General features: G+C 37.7%; 1 long non-coding RNA gene across 3 annotated transcripts; it reads right to left on the bottom strand.

The window, feature by feature from the left end:
* Positions 1-5,552: 5,552 nt before the first annotated feature.
* LOC143886225 (uncharacterized) lies at positions 5,553-7,304 on the bottom strand. 3 transcript variants are annotated; one of them, XR_013253712.1, is made up of 2 exons: positions 6,717-7,304; positions 5,553-6,585 (listed from the first exon to the last, which is right to left on the bottom strand). It is a non-coding gene; the product is annotated as an uncharacterized LOC143886225 (long non-coding RNA). The 3 variants fall into 3 exon arrangements; XR_013253714.1 differs by having other exon boundaries at positions 5,553-6,562; XR_013253713.1 differs by having other exon boundaries at positions 6,723-7,304.
* Between the last annotated feature and the right edge of the window lie 14,409 nt (positions 7,305-21,713).

The raw sequence follows: 21,713 nt of genomic DNA, 5'->3' as shown, positions 1-21,713 counted from the left end.
AAATCCCGCTCAAAGGCCTAAAGCTATACATTAAAATTTAAAATTTAAAATTTTTATACATTAAAATTGTTCAAAACTTTTGGATGCATACATCAAGAAAACTCACTATGTTATAGGCCTACAATCTTCAAGCAAACTACAACTATCCAATACAAACTTTAGGTGTCTATGCTTTACTCATCTCCGACCTTACTACTCAAACAGGCTGCAATTTCTCCCTCAGTGGTGTTCCTTCCTGGGCTATAGCAATAATCACAAAGGAAATAAATGTCTCCATCTCCTTACAGGTCTCCTGTACAATTTTCAAAATGTTATTTTTGATGAAACCCAAATCGCTCTCCATTCTCTCTCAGCTCTTACTACTCACAAGATCCCCTCGACTGTTTTTATTTTGAAAGGTAACAATTTTATTGAAACTATAAATCGTATTACATCACGGGGACAAGGTGTCCCACTGGTGTAAGAACAACTACATTAACTCTTGAATACATATTCTTCTCATCCCAAGAGTCCCAAGGTGATTGTTTTTCCCTATCCCAGATGGAAAGCCAGCACTAAGGACGTTAACTCTTCAACTACCCCTTAATTCTCCCCTCATCATCATTGCCCGATCAGCCTGGAAAATCAACATCTCTCCTCTTTCCGCACCTTCTTTTGCTAATTTATCAGCCTCTTCATTAGCAAATGGACGTTTATGCTGAAATTTTGGAAAATTAGATATAACCAGGTCCCTAATTTATGTCACGATGCCCGCTATTTCCCATGGATCTATTGACTTGTTGGTAGCCCATGATCTTGTTTTTCCCTATCACATTCATGTTGTTGTCTCGACTGACCCAATGGTCACCCATATTGTAATAGTAAAGGGCCATAGTAATGTACATGACATCAAATACTGTTCGAGAAATAAATCCAACATAGAAGAGAGTGCGTCACCCCAACCGCACCAGTTGGGGCATTTACCTCTAGCAAGATCAAGTCCTTAAGACACGTCCGACTCACCAACATGGCCTAAGAAAACCTTGTCACCCTGAACGATTCATCACTAAATTCACTTGGCCAAATTGGGTGCTTCCGGGGACTCTTTTTATATGGGGGAATCTTTACTCCCTGAAGTGCACTTGTAATCATTTTTATTCATACATGGTATCTCATTTAAAAAAATGGAGAAAATAGCTTTGAGTAATGGGTCATTGTCTTTTCCATGTATTTTCTGTTAGGGTTAGAGCTGCTTGTCTCTTAAATTTCTGGTCTTTGTAAGTTTAAGCTGTTTTTCAAATTTCGATCAACTTCATGTTATGTTTGAGACAATGATGATATGCCCTTTTCCCTGTTAGCTTTACGACCATAAAAAGCTCCAAATTGTCTGGTTGGATAGGTATCTTTTTCCTGGAATAGACTTCATTGCCTTAAATAAGCTTTGAAATACTATTTCATAAGCTTTATTGACTTCATAAGGTTTGAAATATAGTTTGACTTGCTTTATTTTGAACAAAATTTTGGGCTAGATTGTATAGGTTGTCTGGCCCACATGCCCACCTTCCTTGGAAGATCTCAAATTGTTTTTCTTTTGCTCCAAAGTTTAGTCCCAAATTGTCTCAGGAGAAAGGTGGGAGAAGAAAGCTAAGTTCTTTTGCTAAAGTTGTTAGAGAAGGAAGACAACATCATATATAAAAAATCTTTTTGTCTGTGTGTTGAGCAAGGTTGTGGTAAGCTGCAAAATATGTTCTCAAATTATTATGCTCCTTACTGCCTTGTTGGATCAATAATGGCATTCCAATCTTTGCTTTACACCTTTATAATTTGCCTTTAAAGGCTCTCTCACATATTACTTTAAAGGGATAATTACATTTATACCCCCTCTAGTTTCTGACACATCCACTTCCACCCCTATAGTTTAAAACGTGACAAATACACCCTTGTAGTTTCAATTTGTTTAAGGTAGGCCTCCTCAGCTCAAGGTTCGTCCATAGATTGAAGGGTTAGGATGATTCGATGGAGCTGATTTTTTGGGCACACCCTATCTATGTCAGGACCCATCAAATGAACGCTTTGGATCATCCAAACAATGTGGGCCCACATTATTTGGATATTTTTTGGTAGTGTTTGGATTCGGGTAGGGGCCCACATTATTTGGATGATCCAAAGCGTTCATTTGATGGGTCCTGACATAGATATGGTGTGCCCAGAAAATCAGCTCCATCGGATCATCCTAACCCTTCAATCTATGGACGAACCTTCAGCTGAGGGGGCAAACCTTAAACAAATTGAAACTACAGGGGTGTATTTATCACGTTTTAAACTATAGGGGTGGAAGTGGATGTGTCAGAAACTAGAGGGGGTGTAAATGTAATTATCCCTACTTTAAATTTCTAGACTAGAAAATGTTCTTTATTTCTGTCTGATTCATATTTTTATGAACAGAATTTCCAATACCCAAAACTAATAAACTACCTTCCATTCTTGCAGGTTGCTCATTGTTCCAGCTGATTGGATTGCAGGAATTTTATAGAAGAGTTTGGAAAAGAATTTTTTTTTTACAGAATTTCATTATTTTTCATTGTTTAATATTTACACATAAAAACGTAAATTGAATCACTGCAATTCAAGTTTTATTTAGACCTCCAATTTATAATGATATCCCACTTAATAAGCCATAATTATATTGGTTCCCTATAAATAGTGAAAACAAAAAATATTCGGAAAAAATTCCACAAGAAATGTATTCCAGAGAGAGGGAGGGAGGGAGGGAGGGAGACCCTAATTCTTGGTTTGGTTTGGAACTTTGAACATTCATGTACTACACCCTAACCCACTTGCACCTCATAATTTGTACTGCTATTAGCAAGATGATCTCCTATTGATGAAGGAAAATGACTGAGAGACCCTAATTCTTGGTTTGGTTTGGAACTTTGAACATTCAATGTACCACACCCTAACCCACTTGCACCTCTTAATGCCTAATTAGTTATTCACAACGAGAACTATTGGCTGTTAGAATATGTGAGATCTCATAAGATCTCATCGGTGGATTGTGTCAAGATCTCACAGTTGGATCATCTTATTATATTAGGCAAGTTGGCTAGTAGAGGTAACCTAGATAGACTACGAAACTAGGTTTGATTAGCATTTTCTCTTTCCATCATTAACTTGATTGCATTCCATGTTTACTGTGTAAGTGCTCTATATAAGCATACCTCTAGATTGATTGCAATTATTCAAGAATTAGTGAAATCCTAAATTTGACATGGTATCAGAGCAAAGGTCCTGAGTTCAAACCTCTTCGATATCAAAAATCCACATGGAATGCCAAACCCAAAAGAGGGGCCGCATGTGCCATGTATAGGCAAACCCTAAAAAGAGGGGCCACACGTGAGGGGGTGTTAAAGTGTAAAAGATTAAATAACAGCTTCTCCAACAGCTTAAGCTTTTGAAGCAATTGGTTGTTTGACACCAATTATTTTCTTATGGGGATTCTAGTGGAGGATTTTATTTTTTCATATTTGAGAATTCTATTGTAATCAAACGTATGAAGATTTTTTTCAATCCACATACGTTTGAGGGGGCACATTAGAATATGTGAGATCTCATAAGATCTCTTTGGTGGATTGCGTCAAGATCTCATTGGATCATGTAACCTAGATAGATTAGGAAACTAGGTTCGATTAGCATTTCCTCTTTCCATAATTAACTTAGATTTCATTCCATGTTTACTGTGTAAGTGCTCTACATAAGCACCTTTAGATTGATTGTAATTATTCAAGAATTAGTGAAATCCTAAATTTGACATTAGCAACATATCTCCTATTGATGAAGGAAAATGACTGACTCAGTGCACAAATGGCATACGTGCTTGTTTGTTGGGGCCATTGATCTGATAGGCCATCACAGGACAGGACAACCCATCAAACCAAGATCTCCTATGCAAGACTGAGACGTGTGTGGTGTGTTAAACTAGACTACTTTAGATTTCTTAGGTTTAGGGTTTTAGGAGAAACTTAGCTAGAGAACGATATCTTACAAAACCCTGAGACACCCTTCGAATGACAAATAGATTGGGTTGAGTTAATGCTGCGAAAGGGTTTTGATATGGATCTTTTGTAATCCTTGTTTAAAATGGATTCTCTTTTCTCTTACAATGAAAATTAGAATATCTTTTCTCTTGTAATGAAAATCAGATCTGACCCTGTTGTAATATCGTTCTTGAGTATCATATGATCATGTACCTTATTTCCCACCCACCGTAGGTGGCTTGGGTGGGAAGGCAAGAGGCAAAGATAGAAACCCTCTTATTTGGGTTTCTTGGAAACAACTAAAAAAAAGAGGAAGTGACTTTCTTCTTTGGAGAGTGAAAAAAATCAAGAGAACGAAAGAGAGAGAAAGAAAAAGAGAAGTGAAGAGAGAGAAAGGGAGAAGAAGAAGAATAGAGGGTTTCTCTTGGGCTCTGTTTGGTTAGATGAGATTTTAGTGGAAGTAGTAGTCAACAAGGAGGTGACAAGGGTGGGATATGTGTAGACTTGTCTAGAGAAGATTAGAGGGAATTTTGGTAGTGTGTTCGGTTAGATATCAAAGCATGTAGGAGAATGGAGGGGTGTCATTAACAAAATAAATAGTAGAAGAGAGAGAAAGAGGAGAGAGAAAGAAAGAAAAAAGTAATGATTACACATGGCATATCATATTCTACTCTTCTCCCTTCCAAAATTTACCAAAAACAAGGTTTGGCATTGGAAAAGTAGGGGAGGGGACAATCCCGCCACATAGGCGCCGCCTAAGCAAAAAGCTAATAATGATGTCTCTTCCATGTCTAGTAGTTAAATGAGATTTGAGCTAAAAAATGACAACCAAAGAACATTTGGTATTTCATTTTCCTAGAAAATACTCAGCCATCTTCCCTACTTTTTACAACCAAACAGAGCCTTGGGGTTTTCTCTCAGGTTTTCTCCTGAGTACGATCTTAGGTTTGAGAAACAACGAAAGGGTTGCGGGTTTGTGATTAATCCATTGTAATCATTGTATATTGTTTTTTTCTCATAGTGGAAGATCGTGTTTCTCGCCCGTGGAGTAGACTTTACTGAACCACATAAAATCTTGGTGTTCATCTTGTGGTTTGATTTGCTTGTTTATTTTACTTTTCCGTTATATTTGTGCACGATCTGATCGGATTGTCCTGCGGATTTTCTCAACACAAGAATAAAGGCTTTGTATCAAAAAAAACTTTACCATATGTGTTACATGCATGCATGTATCAATCACAGCCATTGATCTGATGGACCGCCACCAAAAAATGAATATATGATACAGCATGCGTTGATCAGATCGAGTCATTGATCTGAAATATATGTTGTATTCCCATGATGAAAGGTTTAAACTTTCCCAACAAATATCTGCATTAACACTAGAAGCACTCCATGTCCAAACCAAGCCCAGTAATACCATCAATTCACAAATGGTCAATAAAACAGTTGCTTCGTCCTCACCACCAACCCTATATAATTTGACGATCTAAACCGTCCAAATGATGGGCCCTTCCATGGTGAGCAATGGTACAAATAAAGCATAACCATCAAGACTCCATTTTTTTCTATCAACCAATCTACAATGGAACAGTTGGTGGATCCTTTACTAACTTGGATGGCTGAGAATAAACCATCAACAACCCATATTCAATCATTGCCATTCAATCTATTCAAAAAAAAAAAAACCCTTCAAACCTTCTTCATCCTCACTCCATTGCATGGCCAGTTTATTTTTTGTACCATGACAATGTCACAAGAATAAACCAATAAGAAAAACTCCATTTTCCCAACAATCTACAATGGTAGTTGGTGGATCCTTTAATTGGATGGCTGGAAAGAAAATCTCAACAACCCACATTCAATCATTGCCATTCAATCTTTTCAAACAAAAAAAGAAACAAAGAAAAAAGAAAAAAAGAAGCCCCTCAAACTTTCATCATCCTCACTTTCTTGCATGATCAGTTTATTTCTGGAGTGCAAGTACCACATTCTCACCATAGCAAAACCACAGCTATAGATGAGGAGTTGGAAAAGATATTTCCAACCCATTTTGTCATTCCTCCAAAATGAAGTAAAGAGAAGCAAAAGGGGGTCGGACTGTAGTGATGCTGAGGAAAAGACAAACAAAAGGGAGTGGAAATATGAAATATCACCCCCCATGCATTCTATACAAATACAAGACAGTAATGTAGAAGGTGTGAACCATGCACAACCCCTCCGATTCTCAGAAGATTAAAAATGATACAGCTGTAAAAAATGATAATGACAAAATACTGAGAGCAGGTCTGAGGCCTTCAATGCTACCATGGAGTAACCTTAAACAAGAAGAATTCATGTTTTGTTATTCATTATTTAGTAAAAACTCATCATCTCTCTCCTTGTACTCATCCTCCTTATCTTCATTTCAATTACAACAGACTCCACAGATGAAATCACACAAGAGAATTAGGGTTTTCGGTAGAAAAAGAAAAAAGAAACTTTGGGTTTTTTGAAGGATCTTTAAACCTTGCATCTGAAACATTTCAATCTCCTTCAGACCATCATTCCTGATCAAGAACCATTTCAATTTCTACATCATGGAGTCAAACATCAGACAAAAAATAAATACATAAATAAACAATAATTTTAGATGAGATATTCAAGACCACAAAAAACAGAAGGATAGATACAAGAGAACAAGATGGGTAGTTTTGATTTTACCTTTACCTTAAGGAGAAGGCAAGATGAGCAGATGATGAGATGTTGGCACATATATAGAAATATCATATGGGTTTTACAAAGAGAAGCCAACAGAGCTCAGTTGGCAGGATGTCCACCTCCATTGACAAAAACAAGACATGGGTTTTTCTTTATTGGAGGTGGACAGAATGCCAATAAACTCTGTAAGAAACCCTTTGATAAACCCACATGAAATACACCCTCTTCTTCTATTCCCATTCAGATATAAGGATGTTTAGGGAGAGAGAGAGAGACCGGTTTTCTATCATGCAAGGTAAGAGAAAGAGGGGGTTAAAAAGAAGGGAGAGAGGGAAGGTAGAATAAGTAGAGAGTGAGGGGAGAGAGGAGAGTAATGAAGAGGGGAGATTGGATTGTTCTCCCCGGCATTGAATAAGGAGAATCATATATATCCGCACATCCTCGTTACTGATGCACACATCAATCTTTCTTGCCTTCCACACCCACAAATCCCCTCTCCCTCGTTCTTGCTGCAAACCCCAAAACCCTCTTTATTTTTTCCTCAATACCCTAATTAAGTCCTCAAGAAGAAAATGGAGAAAAGCTACTGATATTTGCAGTACCATTTTTGGATAATGATACAAACTCTCCTTGTCTTTTACTATTTAATTGTTTGAGAGCTTTTTTGGGAACAGTAATAGCTTTTGACAGCTGGTTAAATAGTAGAAGGCAAGGAGTGTTTATCTCATTATCAAACAGTAGCCAAAAGTAAACAAACCAAATCAGATAATTAAAAATGATGAAATTACATCAGCACAACCATGTTTTGATAATTGCACCAACTCATCTTGTCTTTTATTATTTAAAGACATGTCAAAAGATTTTTACACTTCCCAAAAATCTCTCACAAGCCAATTAAAAAAGAAAAGACAATCTGAGTTTGTGCAATTATTAAAACATGGTAGTTCCAATATCAGAAGCCAAACGAAATTAGATTATTAAAAACAACCCATTTTGGAAAAGCTTATGGGGCGGAATTCTCAATGTGGCTGCCTTTATCATTCCTAACTACCCTAGCAAATTCCCATATGCTTGGCTGGCAAGGGGTACACGAAGAAAAAGAAAGCTGAAAGTTTTAAGTAAATCAACTTAGTAGCGTTTACCAAATCATTACTTCTCATTTTCTTCTTAATTTTCCCATGAGTTCTCTTCTCTTAGTAGACAATGGCTAAGTTGACCAAATCATTACTTCTCATTTTCTTCTTAATTTTCCCATAAAGGATGCTATGATCACTCACACTGAATTTCAGTGTATTCAACTTAACAAACAGCCATTTGATGTTGATTTCTGAGCCCCACTAATTTAGCTCAAATTCACTTATTACACCAAACAAAGGGCATGAGATTGAACCAACTACACCAAACAAAGGGTGTAGAGCTGTGGACCCCACCAATTGAATGGTTAAATTTTCTTACACCAGACACTAAATCATGGTCCCCAATGTTCTTCAGTGTATTATATTTGCTTACACCAAACATTGGGGTGTCCCATACATTGAATCATCTCTCTCTCTCTCTCTTTCTAGAGAAGGAAAGTCACAGATGGGAATTATTCAAAGCATTGATCCAAATGAAGAGAATGGTTCTCCCAAGGAAAAAGGAGAAATAAAGGAGGGATGCAGAGAGCATCCCAATTCCTCCGATTTGTCGTCTGATAAGTCACATTGATTGCTCTCATAGCCCCACGCCTCTGTACAGGTTCATAAATCCTCACCTACACCACCCCTGTTTTTTGCAGGATTTCAACACACCCAACTCTCTTGCATTTATTCATTCAAATCTACCCCCTCACCAATTTCAATCTCTGTAGAACAAATGCAGAATTCAAAACAAAAAAAGTCTCTCTCTCTCTCTCTCTCTCTCTCTCTCTCTCTCACCCACCTTTTTACGACAAAGGTAAAAGCCGTATATACATGCATGGCCACCTCTTGTTTTCACTTGCTTTCACTTGAACACAGCATTCTGTAATAGGGTCAACCCGTGCCCCGTGGGTAGGGCTGGCAACGGGGTGGGGCGGGGCGGGGAATACCTAGTCCCCATCCCTGCCCCACACAAAAATCCTCACCTCAAAAAAGCTTTTTAACAACTCAAAAAAAGAAAAAGACAAGCCATGTTTGCGCACTCATCAAAATATGGTAGTGCCAATATCACTAGCATTAAAAAAAAATTTACTGTTAACTTAAAAAACACTAAAACAATACTAAAATAAGAGCATATTGATAATAGCTTGCATATTAAAACGGGGCGGGGCGGGTCCATCCCCATCCCCGCTTAGGGGAATTTTTTAAGTCCCCATCCCCGCTCCAAGTCGGGGAATCCCAGCCCTGTTCGGGACGGGGCGGGGTGGATCCCCATTTTCACGGGTGAAATTGCAGCCCTACCCTTGGGGGCCTATTTATCAGTTCTTTTAATAAAAGGAAGTGACATATTAGCCCCCTTTTCTTCCCGGGCCACCCCTTCTAGTTGCTATTTTATAAATACTCTTTTTAAGCTATAATGGCCACCTCCTGGTTGGGATTACCCTAGGAGTGGAGTATTTTGGCTATGGACTCTTTACAGATCGAGGGACCCACATGATGAACAGTCCAGATAATCTGACCTATTGTAGGTGGGTGACTCCTACCATATGTACGTCTTACAAGTGACTCATGGATAGGGGTGTAAATGGATATTCGAAAATTCGATTACTATACGCATCCGAATCCGTTTAAAGCGAATATTATCCGAATCTGTTTCAAGCGGATATTATCTGAATCCGTTTATGAGATATCTGGCTCTTAGCGGATGCGAATCTAGTAAATGGTATATCCGATCCGTTTAACATCCGAATCCGAGAAGTAAATCCTTTTTATTTATTATTAATAATATCATTAATATTTATTTTTAGTAATGACACACTATCTTTTGTTTCTAAAAGAAAAGTAAAATTTCTTTTAGAAAAAAAACAAAAACAAAAAGTGTTTTGGGTAGGAAATGAAGTAATCTCTCATTTTAAGGACGATGGTGATTAAAAGAAGATGGCATAGCTTCTAGAGAATTCTAAAGCAAAAATGCCATCTAGGTCATTGATAGTAAATGGACGGCTCAGATCAATTTTTCAACTTAGGGTTATATAAAAACCCAAAATGCAATTAAAAGAGGGGACTTCAAAGGTTTGCAAAGTGAAGACAGGAAAAAGGAGGAGGCTGAGACACTATCTTCGGCATTCCTTAGTGCCTCCAATTCTACCAAAATCCACCGCCGCCTCTCTCCACCTTCTCACAGCCACCTCCATCACCGACAGTCACCTCCATCTCTAACTCAATCCGCATCTACATCCCCATTTCTCTTCATCTTCCACTATCAGCACTCCCACTTCCCCTGTTCAAAATAGCCCAAACCCATTCCATCATATAAAAAAAAAAAACCCAAAGACCACTACCAACACCATCATCTATCCCCATCGTCTCTCTCTCTCTCTCTCTCTCTCTCTCTCTGTTTTAAAAGGAAGAAGAGGATCTCATATATTTTAGGGTTTGAGAGTTAATTTTGTAAAGAGAAGGTAGATGCCTGGTTTTAGGGTTTGGAAAATTCATTCGAGAAGTAAGGAGAAGAAGATAAAGTGCTGTGATAAAATGTTCGAATTTATCGGATAAACATATATGGATAATATCCGAATTCGAACAATATCTGACGGATACGAATTCGGTAATAGATATTAAATATCCCTCGAATTCGAATCCGAATCCAAATTCGTATATAGCCATATCCGCTTCGAATTCGATCCGTTTACACCCCTACTCATGGATTACCTACTCATATTATCTTATTTATTTATTTTTTGAAATGGTGTACGATCCACATAGTCAAGGCTGCAAAGAGTACAACCGGAAATAAAAACATAACTGAAAAAACAAAACTCAAGGGGGAAGAAAATAAAAAATCTCTAAAAGCCAGTCTGGATACACCCGTCTAGGAAGCTAATCCGCCTTACCATTCGCCGATCTCCTCACATGAGTAAGGCCCTGTTCGTTTGAAATTATGAGAACCGATTGTTAGCCCTAAACCTAATATTGAACTCAAATTTAAATGTAATTTTGAGTCCAAAGGTTTTGGGCTTACAATCGGTTGTCATAACCTGAAACAAACATGGCCTAAATTGGACTCAATGCCCCTCTACACAATCGAAGATCTCATCAATAAACTTTGAAAATGTCTAAGGATCAGACGATCTCTTGTTAACCATCAGATAATATTGAAGGTATCACCCTCCACTATGAGGTTGTCCAAGTCTCCGCTCACCATCAATCTTCCACCCTGAAGAGCCGACTTGATCTAAGCCTCGTTTGAGTCCTTAATCCCAATCGGCCCAGGGAAGGCCAACTTGGATGAGCCGTTATCATCTCTAAGAACTCTCCCAATGCCTGCCAACCCCCGATATACACAAACTAAAACCATCAAATGTTAACTTTAATCTGCTAAGATCATGGGGATCCACCTTGAGGTGACTACGTCCTCAACATCTCTACTAGAACAAATCTCCTTCCAGCATCGTCTGATATCACTAGCCGAGTAGAGGCTAATTAAGGCTAAGAAGAACTGCCTGTCGGCCCCAGATTACACAAACTAAAACCATCAAATGTTAACTTTAACCTGTTTAGATCATGGGGGTTCCACCTCGGGGTGACTACGTCCTCAACATCTCTACTAGAACAAATCTCCTTCCATCATCGTCTGATATCACTAGCCGAGTAGAGGCTAAGGCTAAGAAGAACTTTAGCCTAAGAAATGACCAAAGTTAAGATCTTTGCATAGGAAGAGGATGCACTTATGATTACATTTTTAAACGTACGGGCATTTCTCTCTTTCCATGGCACCAAGATAGAGACCATCAGGTCGAGCTCCGATAGGATCCTTCCCTTGCTAAGTCACGGCTAAAAAATCCAGCCGTCAAGGAGCTCTATGATGTGGGCTGGAAAAACCCACGAAATTCTGAACAAGACCAAGATGTTGGCTCATACTTCTCTAGCTTACCTATATTGAATAAACAAATGGTCAATTGTCTTGCCCGCCCCCACGCAAAGGTCACAATGGTTGACTATTATCATATGACAATGACGGAGGTGATCTATGGTCTGGATACTATACCGGCAAGCTATCCATCCAAAAGCTCGGACTCGAGGAAGGATTGGAATGAACAAAACTTTTGAAAGCTGTGAGGAAGAAGTTGAGGATGCAAAATAGAACTAGAATGACTTGACTGAGAACAATCAAGTATCCTTCCCATTCATCAAATTCCTATGCAAGAAAACGACAATCGACTATGCAAGAAAACTCGTGTGAAGAATAGGTTGCTTTATGATTTATTTATGGGGCAAAATAGACATAGATCTTAGAAGTGGGAAGGTCGAGTTAGCATTCCTCTAGTTATATATTCTAATCCTCAGCACATAGGAAGCAATCCTTTTCTCCAAAGGACATAAACGACAATTATTCTCAACAGATTAAAGTTTAAAATTCAAAATGGAAGTTGACATTTGTAAATAGTCATTTTATTTGCATCAACCTTTAAATACATCACTTTTACAACGCATCCTTTATATATAAGTCCTCTTCCTAAATGGCAGAGGGAAAGGAGTTGATTAACCCTTGAATTAAATTTTTGACTTTCACACTACTAGTAAGCACACCCGTGCATCCAACACATATCACATACTCTACACTGACGGCACCCTATCCTGTTAGTCGCAAAAAATACTTCATTACTAAATTGGTTACAAAGCACTTGACCTATTGACCATGTGATCTCTGATCTGGACTCTCTAACGATCGACCATAACTCAGAGATTGCATACAAATCGCCCTATCTTACGTGTCCAATCAAAGGTTCCACAAGAAATTTCAGTGGATCAAAGGGTAAGGATCGTAAGGTGTTGCAAAGCGGAGCGGATCAGATTGCATCTGATGGTAGAGATGCTTATACTCTAGGCTCCGATATATATTTCATACACGAGATCATTCTTCTTTACTGATGTAGTGCCAACATGGCAGCCATGTTATGCCTAGGTTGTTTTGGTAGAGTTCCAAGGTGCATACCTGCAATAATATATGTTGCTGCCCATTTTTGTAACTTGATTTTTGAACTTTTAAATGGCAGAATCATGAAAAGTGATATACTACAAAGTTGTAAGTCTTTTTGAGTTGTTTCCAACAAGTATTCTCGAAAATTGGACAAGTGATTAGAAAGTTATGATAATTTTAGTGGATTGTGTCTGTGTGTTCCCAAACTAGTCAAAGTTAGTGAGTTCCAATACAATTAATGTTATGTTAGATCCTTAGTTAGCTAGTGGAGGAGCTTGAACGAATTTCCTCTTGTTGTCTTTCATTTAAATAGATAGATATTAGTTGTAGAAGGGGATTTTAGATTCAGATTAACTTATGTAACTGATGGATGGGTTGAGCATTACTCTTATTTTCTTTTTCTCTTGGATGTGATGTTGTGTTCTTATTTCTCTTCTTCTTCCCTCTTAAGCACCCGCATTATTTACAATATGCAGTAACAAAGAACACTATATTGATATTGATGTATTTTCCCATAATAATTATGAGTTTAAATTTTAAACTTTGTCAATTTAAAAGTGATATTCATGCCCTATATTAATATTCACGCCCTTATACTCACGGGCGGAGGCACATAGAGCATGAGGGGGGCCATGGCCCCCCCAATGACTTGGAAAACCTCTCTTGTGGTTTTTGGCAGTACAAGCATTATAAGCTAGTTTAGTGGCCATGGCCCCCCTCCAATGACTTGGAAAACCTCTTTTGTGGTTTTTGGCAGTACAAGCATTATAAGCTAGTTTAGTGGCCATGGCCCCCCCCAATGACCAATGCAGGCAAGTATAAATTAGTTTGCCCCCCCCCCCCCCCCCCCCAAGTGTAAATTCCTGGCTCCGCCCTGCTTATACTAGTATTTTTAAGAAAACAAACTTCAACACTCTAGACCCCTCATGAGAAAAGAAAATTTTCGCATTTACCAAAAACATTTAAAAAAAAAAACACACACAATAACATGACCTATTATTTATTTCAAAATTTATCACTTTTTTCCCTCTCTCCTTAGTACAGCTCCTTCTCTTTGTTTTGTACATGAGAGAGGGAGAGAGCCTAAGCAATCACATGATCTCCAACATAATAATTAATAAGCTTTCGCCATAAGATGAAGTGCAAACACTTAGTTTAAGCCTAAGGAAAGCTGTACAGCACAGCAAGCCCTTTCATACTTTTTTTAACGAAAGGACCCCTAAACTTTTTTTTTTGGGATGATTAAGGACCCATGAACACAGAAGAGAAGAATGGAAATCATATATGCTCTTCCTTTGTTTCAATAATGACACTCTTCTCTTCAGTCTATACACTTCTCTAATCAGCTGTTAAAGCCTGTTGAAAACATAGAAGTCTCCCAAAAAAGGTGCCAACATCCAATAATAAAACAGTTTCAATAAAATAGGGAGTGCCATTATCAAAACAGAAATGAAGTCCAGAGTCCAGACAGAAAAGGACCCATGAATAAAATCTGAGGATATTGAGCTATAACTTCCCATGATTATGGATATCCTACGTCCAATCAATCAATAAAAAGGGTATCTTGTCTGTCTAAAAACAAAAGAAAAATGGAAAAAGTTTCTATGCTTTTTCCACCCCTTAGCCTTTTTTTGAGTAGTGGTGGTGTATACATGGACTGTAGAGTATATTATAATACGTAGAAAATAAGTGACTGCTACTCCCACTGCTCGATGCATGGAAATTTTCATGATTGTGGGTCTTGGGTTAGGATCAGAATCCAATCTCGGGAAACATAAAAGAAGGTGTGATATATAGTATTATATTCGATCGAAAGGTGTATGTATGGGTGGAATTACTATATTTTTATAGGCATTTGAAAAAGCTACAATAATTAGCAGCCGAAGGCACGCGTATGTTGGCAGGCGTTGACAATACCCCAGACGTTACCATGTGTAATGATTGAGAGGCGCCCCCCAGCTTTACACCAGCATTCAGTGTATACAATTATCATTATCGTTAATGTATTGGTATAGGTCTCCGGGAAGTACTGTGTCATTTCTCTTTCCATTCCACGGAAATCTCTTTCTTTACTTTTCTTCTTTAGGTTTTTGCTAACGAGTCGTGCATTGGAAAATAATATTTACAATCATTCTGCATATGGTTTGTGATAAGAACCCGATTCAGTTTGCAACAGAATTGATCTTCTTGGAGGGAAGATAAGCCTCTTGATCCACTTCGAGGGAAGGCACAATTTATGTAAGGGAAATGATATCCCCCCCTAAACGGATAAAATTCCCCCCCCCCCCCCCCTTTAACGATTTCTGTGAGAATGGTTCACTGCTTGATGATAAATTCACCCCTTTAATGTTTTTCTTTGCCTTTAAAACTTAACAGATAACGTTAAAGGAGGGATTTTATCCATCGGGGGGGGGGGGGGGGGGGGTCCCTTTTATGTAATCAATTTCTTCATTCATTCCTTTTAATAATAACATGTGCTCATATAAATCATTCAAAGATAAACATAGAAAGATCAAGAAAGATCTTATGATAAGAATATAAATAACTAAATAAAGATTATCATAATGTTAATTAGTAGCTTAATCTATCCTAACTACTAAATATATCAAATCTGGTAAGATCCGATCTTATTCTCTAAAATACCAAAGTAATTCATTCCACTCTAAGTGGGACCCATCTAGGCACCTAACTGTTTGAAAACACTTCTTCTTTTTGCACATTTATTTTGTTATATAGGACTAAAGGAAGTTAGATTTTGGTGGGCTTCAAGTAATTAATTTAAATTAGGTTTACACTGAGGTGTGAAATGGTGTCAAAGGTACGATGGGTCTGAAATACCCCGAAAATGTTTGACGTTTTTGGAGGAGGGTATTTCTGTCCCAAAAATAATTAAATCTGATTTATTTAATATAAAAAAAAGAAAAAGGGATAAACTTAATTAGAATAGGTTAGGGTTTATAAGAAACTGCTACCTCAGGACTCTTAAAAAAAACAAGAATCTATAAAAACACAATTAAGCTACATATTTCAGAACTTTAACCCTAACGAGGAAGCGTGTGGAGTTTTGGGAGAGGAGAACGAGGAAAAGCTTGAGAATCCATCTCATAAAGAAGTATGTAAATCAAATTAAATTACAATTATGAATTGTTCTACTCTCTATGAAGATTTAGATCTCTTGAGAATAAAAGTTAGAACGTATCTATAGTTATTAAATCAAGTTTTGTGTTCTTCTGTGAAGAACCATTGATTAGGGTTGAGGAAAATTGGTTTTTCCAGAAGATCTTTGCGACTTTCCGCATTTGATGCCCTAATCGATTGAAGAAATCAAGATGGAATTTATTAAGATATTTTAACATGCTTAAAGGAAGGAGAAAATGAGGCTTTTGGGTAGAAAATCAAAGGAAACTAGTATTCTTGCGTGAATTGGGAAAACCAAAATCGCGAGTCTCGGACGCCCGAACACACTATTAATGCCGAATTTTTAGAATATTTTTTCGGGCAGTTTTGAGGGCACAGATTTGTTCTGTAAGACCTAGATATTAATCCAAAGTGTTAATTAAGGATTAATATAGACTGTAGGTGACACTACACACTGATGAAAGATCTTTTTCGAGGGAAACAAACAGAGACAAGTACCACAGGTGAGTAGACTTGTTCTACCATAGTTATTCTACTTATTGAATATGATTTATTATGCAAAGTTATGCATGTTCTTGATTTATATTGACTGTGTTAGTGTACACAAGGGTCAATATTCATAGTATGGTATGACTCCTAGTTCGGATCTATCATATGCACGTATGTGCTAGATAGACTTTTATTAGTCACAGTTTGCTTCAGGATATTGTGTTATCCGAATGAAGATGCAGCAATTAATGTCCTTTGCGACGAAGTGTTATGCTTGATTGCTAGTGTATGAAACCTTTTATAGGCCGTCGAAGGAAGGTCACGGATCAAGTCGCAGTTTTAACCCTACGCAGTATTTTCGAGGGTGTAATCCCGTACGAGATCGTTGGGATTCATCTTCCTACGAGTTAGTAGGCAGGTTCGGTTGGCTATGTAGTTTAGCAGTACTAGTCTCACTACAGTAGGCGTCCGGTGCAGTTACAGTTACGCATGTTTATGCCAGTTATGCAGTTTGCTAGCTAGATTGTTATGCCAGTTCCAATTTTTATATATATTACCAGTTATTCTGTTATATTGATTGATATCATGTTATTAGTGTAGACATGTCTATATCACTGGGCATTAGCTCATTCCACCCATTCTATGTTACATGTGGAGAACAGTAGGATGCTTGTTGTGCGGGCTTGGGAGTGAGCAAAGACGACAGTCTATGAGTTTATTATTATTTCGTTTATTTCAGTGATTAAGACAATAGTAGTAGGAATAATCTTTAAGTAATTCATTTGGTTTACATTGATATAGTCCATTGGACAAGAGATATTAATTTCCGCATTGATTACTCCGATAGTTAATTAATTAGTTATTATATTAGTGGCTCTGTTTATTGTATTGTTCCAGTGACAATGCCTTACATATTCGTGGTTTGATGAATATGTGGCACTGTTATGTGTCTAGACCGGAATTTGGTTTGGGGGCGTGACAGGATCCAAAGGATCCTAAGTTGTAGATGACTTGGACATAGACTCTAGATAAGTCTACATATAATTCAGATCAATATCATAAGGTTCACATACTCAGACGTTGTCATAAAGGGCCTGGTTTGATTGAATAATTCGCATAGATAGAGGACAACATATTATATCCTTTTTCCGAAGTTCTAACGGTGTACCAATGATAATAAGTCCTGGGACACTGACGAGGCAGTTCAATTTGAAATGGATTGTGACCCACACAATGAAAATATGATTCAAAGAACAATCCGAGTGGGATCCAATCAGTTTGGTTGTAGGTATTTAGCTTGTATAGTAGCGGTGTAAGTAAGTAGCCAGTAGAGAGGAAACAAGTGTTGGATTTACCTGAAACTTACGTCGTAGAATATTGGTAAGTAGTGTTTTGTTGTTGGCTTGGATTTCTTAGAGTGGAGAGAGAGAGAGAGAGAGAGTCATTCCCAAGAAATTCAAGCAAAAAACCACCAAGGAGGCAAGGGACAAGGGTGACACATCAGAAAACATGCAATGATTAAGGGCGATGATATTTCCCCCCTGCGTTACGCATGCGCTCCCCTTATAAGGTGATTTGACGTCAAAAAGCATTAAAGTTGCACACTGTTCACGTTAAATCACCTTAAGAGGGGAGCGCATGAGTAATGCACGGGGGTGAAAATATCATCTCCCAATGATTAAGTAGGAGACATAATTCGTAGTCTCCAGAGAATTCAAGGCTATATTGGCAACCAGACAAGGGATTTTGTTGGTGTGGCACGTAAAAATGCCAAGCAAAACCCCTAGACCATCCCATCTTTTGTGCAACCGAATGGAAGGGATCCGAACGGATTGTAACTCAAACATAAGTAGATTCAATCCAAATTGGATATGTTGACACCTGTTGCTTTATGTTTTGAAGAGTTAATGTTTATAGAAAGCTGGTTTGATGATATATTTGGATAATTTTGCAAATAAGCATCATTTTCTGAAATTATTTATTCATTTTCTTCCAGATAAAAGTGCATTTTATTGCCATTTATTCAAGGGAAATGATTAAATTAGAGGCTATCATGGGACCTTCAGTGAAAGCCCATGCAACCCCTAAGATCTTATAAATAGCCTGAAATTCAGTTCCTAACAAAGGGAACTGGGGTCAATGTCTAAGCAGCAAAATTGTTCCAATAAAATGGTCAAGTTCATACTATAAGAGTAGTTTCATTGGTCTATAGTCAATGTAAAGTGGTCCCACAAGATCAACGGTCCAAATCATATATGTTTCGTGTTATCTGGGTTGGCCCTATGGGAAGTGCTCCAAGAGGGGCATGATTTCATGATAAAAATTGGCAAATGATATTTGCACTCCAGTGTTTTGATAATGACACTCCTCGCTTTAGTTACAATGTGTTCATTGGCTCAAATGGAATAATAACTTAGCATTCTTCTTTAACATGGCAAACTACTAATGACAATCAAAGTGAAAATGACAGTCAATAAAAATAGCTCAAAAAGGAGATTTTGGAATAGAAACAGATGTTCATATCAATACTATAAGTCTCCGTAAAAAGCCAAGAGAAAGAAAGTAAAAAAAGAGGGATGGAAGAGAAGAGCATGTGATGGATGTGGCAGGTGGTCACATGAGAGATGATGGAAGGAAGGTGTGTGCATCACTTGTTTTATCAATAAGTTAGAATGCAGCATTGGAAGGACACTGGAGTTTCAAGGTATGAATGATGATGGTGATGACTAACGAGGATGATGGTGATTATTGCAGGTGTATTTGCAGCTTGCATGTGACCCCCAATTATTTTCCCCACCTATCTTTCAATCTCCTTATTATTCCTTACTGTCTACTAGTACCAATGATGAATGCTCTCTCTCTCTCTCTCTCTATAAACAGAGGGGGAAATGACATATATTTTTCATCACTTTCCTATCATTTCTGGTTTTCTACTGCAGTCCTTTCATTTGCCTTTTTTCTAAAAAATGATAAAAGACAAGCAAAAGGGGGAGGAAAGTATCATTTCCCAGCTTGATAAAATTGCCTACTATAACTATAAAATTCTCAAGCAAAGCTAGTCTGACCAAAGGATATGAGAAATGGAAAAGAAAACAAGAAGAGGTGAAAGACATCCCTCTCTTTGCACTTACCTTGAAAAGTTCCTAGTAAAACTAAATAGCTTAAAAATAAAGTAGGTTCACTCAAAGATGTAGAGAGATAATAAAAACAAAGGGTGTTCCTGTCAAGAATGGGATGCCCTTTGGAGAATACAATACAAATGTGTCTCACTGTCTTTCTAGGATTTTTCTTTTCTATTTACCGTAAGGGCTATTGATATTTGCACCACGATGTTTTGATAATGAGACAAACTCACCTTATCTTTAATTATTTAACCAACTGTCAAAAGCTGTTACAACTCTCAGCAGCCAATTAAAAAAGGGAAAGACAAGGTGAGTTTGTCCCATTATCAAACATTATCAAAACATGGTTGTGCAAATATCAGCAGCCTAAATAAAAATGTGAAGACTGGCTAATGTTTGATACAATGATCTATTTAGCTAATGTATTAAGAGAGAAGAACACAGTTTTTTCTCGTTGGTTCTTGATGAATTCTCTTTTTGCCTTTTCTTATAGTAGTAGAACCTAAAGAGGAAGAGCAGTTGAACTCCTGTATTGGGTCACGAATCAATTTAAATGATTTTTGGATGCAAGATATTTCTTTAATTTTTGGTAAAGATTTTCAGTTGGTTTAAAATGGAAAAGAAGTGAGTTTTTTAAGTACTCGATGTTTGTATTTATTTTTAAATAAGATTGTTAAAGTATAAAAGATAAATAACTGTTAACTTACCAACTTCTCCAATAGCTCAAGCTGTTGGAGAAAGGCAGTATTTAATCTTTTATACTTTAACACTCCCCCTCACGTGTGGCCCCACTTTCTAGGGTTGGCCTACACGTGGCACATGTGGCCCCACTTTTGGGTTTAGCCATTGCATGTGGATTTTGCTATCAAGGAGGTTTGAACCCAGGCATTTGCTCTGATACCATGTTAACTTACCAACTTCTCCAATAGCTCAAGCTGTTGGAGAAAGGCAGTATTTAATCTTTTATACTTTAACAATAACGCCTTTCTTTAAGCTTTTGGAGAAGTTGGTAAGTTAACATGGTATCAGAGCCAAAGATCTCGAGTTCAAACCTCCTGGATAGCAAAATCCAAAGCCAAAGATCTCGAGTTCAAACTTCCTGGATAGCAAAATCCACATGCGATGGTCGGCCCAAAGTGTGACCACATGTGCCACGTGTTTGCCAAGTGGGCCTCACGTGCAGCGGAGTGTTAAAGTATAAAAGATAAATATCTTCTTTGGTAAGTTAACAAAGATATTATGTGCGGCAAGCATGTACACGATCCAGACCGTTCATTTGCTTGCACGGTTGCACCCATCATGGATAGGCTATGACAAAAAAAAAAAACATTTATTGGACAATCCTAACCATCTGAGGGTCTCTCACGCATTTAAATGTGAACTTCGTGTCAACTTCCATATGCAGCAGTGCATTTGCAGTCCTCAACATAGATCTGTTTACGGCATATTGAGATGGACCTCCTGATTAAATGATTGTGTCAAGATGTTTACCATATTAATTTGCATTATAAATCAAAACCATTATATGGGCCGAATATTAGCATGTGTTGTGTCATTATGTTCATAATTCTTGACATTTTCTAAAAATAGATCAGGTGTTGAAGGTGCGGGTTTTTTTTTTTTTTTTTTTAAACAAGCGCATGGTATAAGACACTGCGTTAAAGATCTCAGGGCGAGGTACCCATGTCGGACACGTATCGGATTCCAATATTTCAAAATTCTTTACAATACTTCTAGATCTCTTTTACCTGTTTTTTTTTTCCAAGATACTACTAAAATAGATCAGGGTTCGAGTCACGGAAACAGCCTCTCTGCAAAGCAGGGGAAGGCTGCGTACATCTAGCCCTCCCCAGACCCCGCAATGGCGGGAGCCTCGTGCACTTAGCGGCCCTTTCAGCCGATCCCAACTAGTTTGGGACAAAGGTTTAGTTGAGTTGAGTATACTACTAAAACTTTACAAATATAGTATCTTTTGAGTTTTATCTATTCTATTAATAAACTTTCATGTGAAAATAAAACATTATATTTCCTTGATAAAGTAATTTTTTGTCGAATCAGACACTCAATATCCATGTCGGATTCCAAGACTCATAAGCATAGAATAGCAGAGCATAGAAAATCTTTGAATTGATGCGATGACATGCGACAAGAA

This window comes from Tasmannia lanceolata, unplaced genomic scaffold (genome assembly GCF_043159265.1).
Source record: "Tasmannia lanceolata isolate RefF3 unplaced genomic scaffold, GAP_Taslan_0.1 ptg000011l, whole genome shotgun sequence".
NCBI classification, from domain to species: Eukaryota; Viridiplantae; Streptophyta; class Magnoliopsida; order Canellales; family Winteraceae; genus Tasmannia; species Tasmannia lanceolata.
The sequence above is the reverse complement of the archived record's forward strand: the minus strand, read 5'-3'. Positions and strand labels throughout refer to the sequence as shown.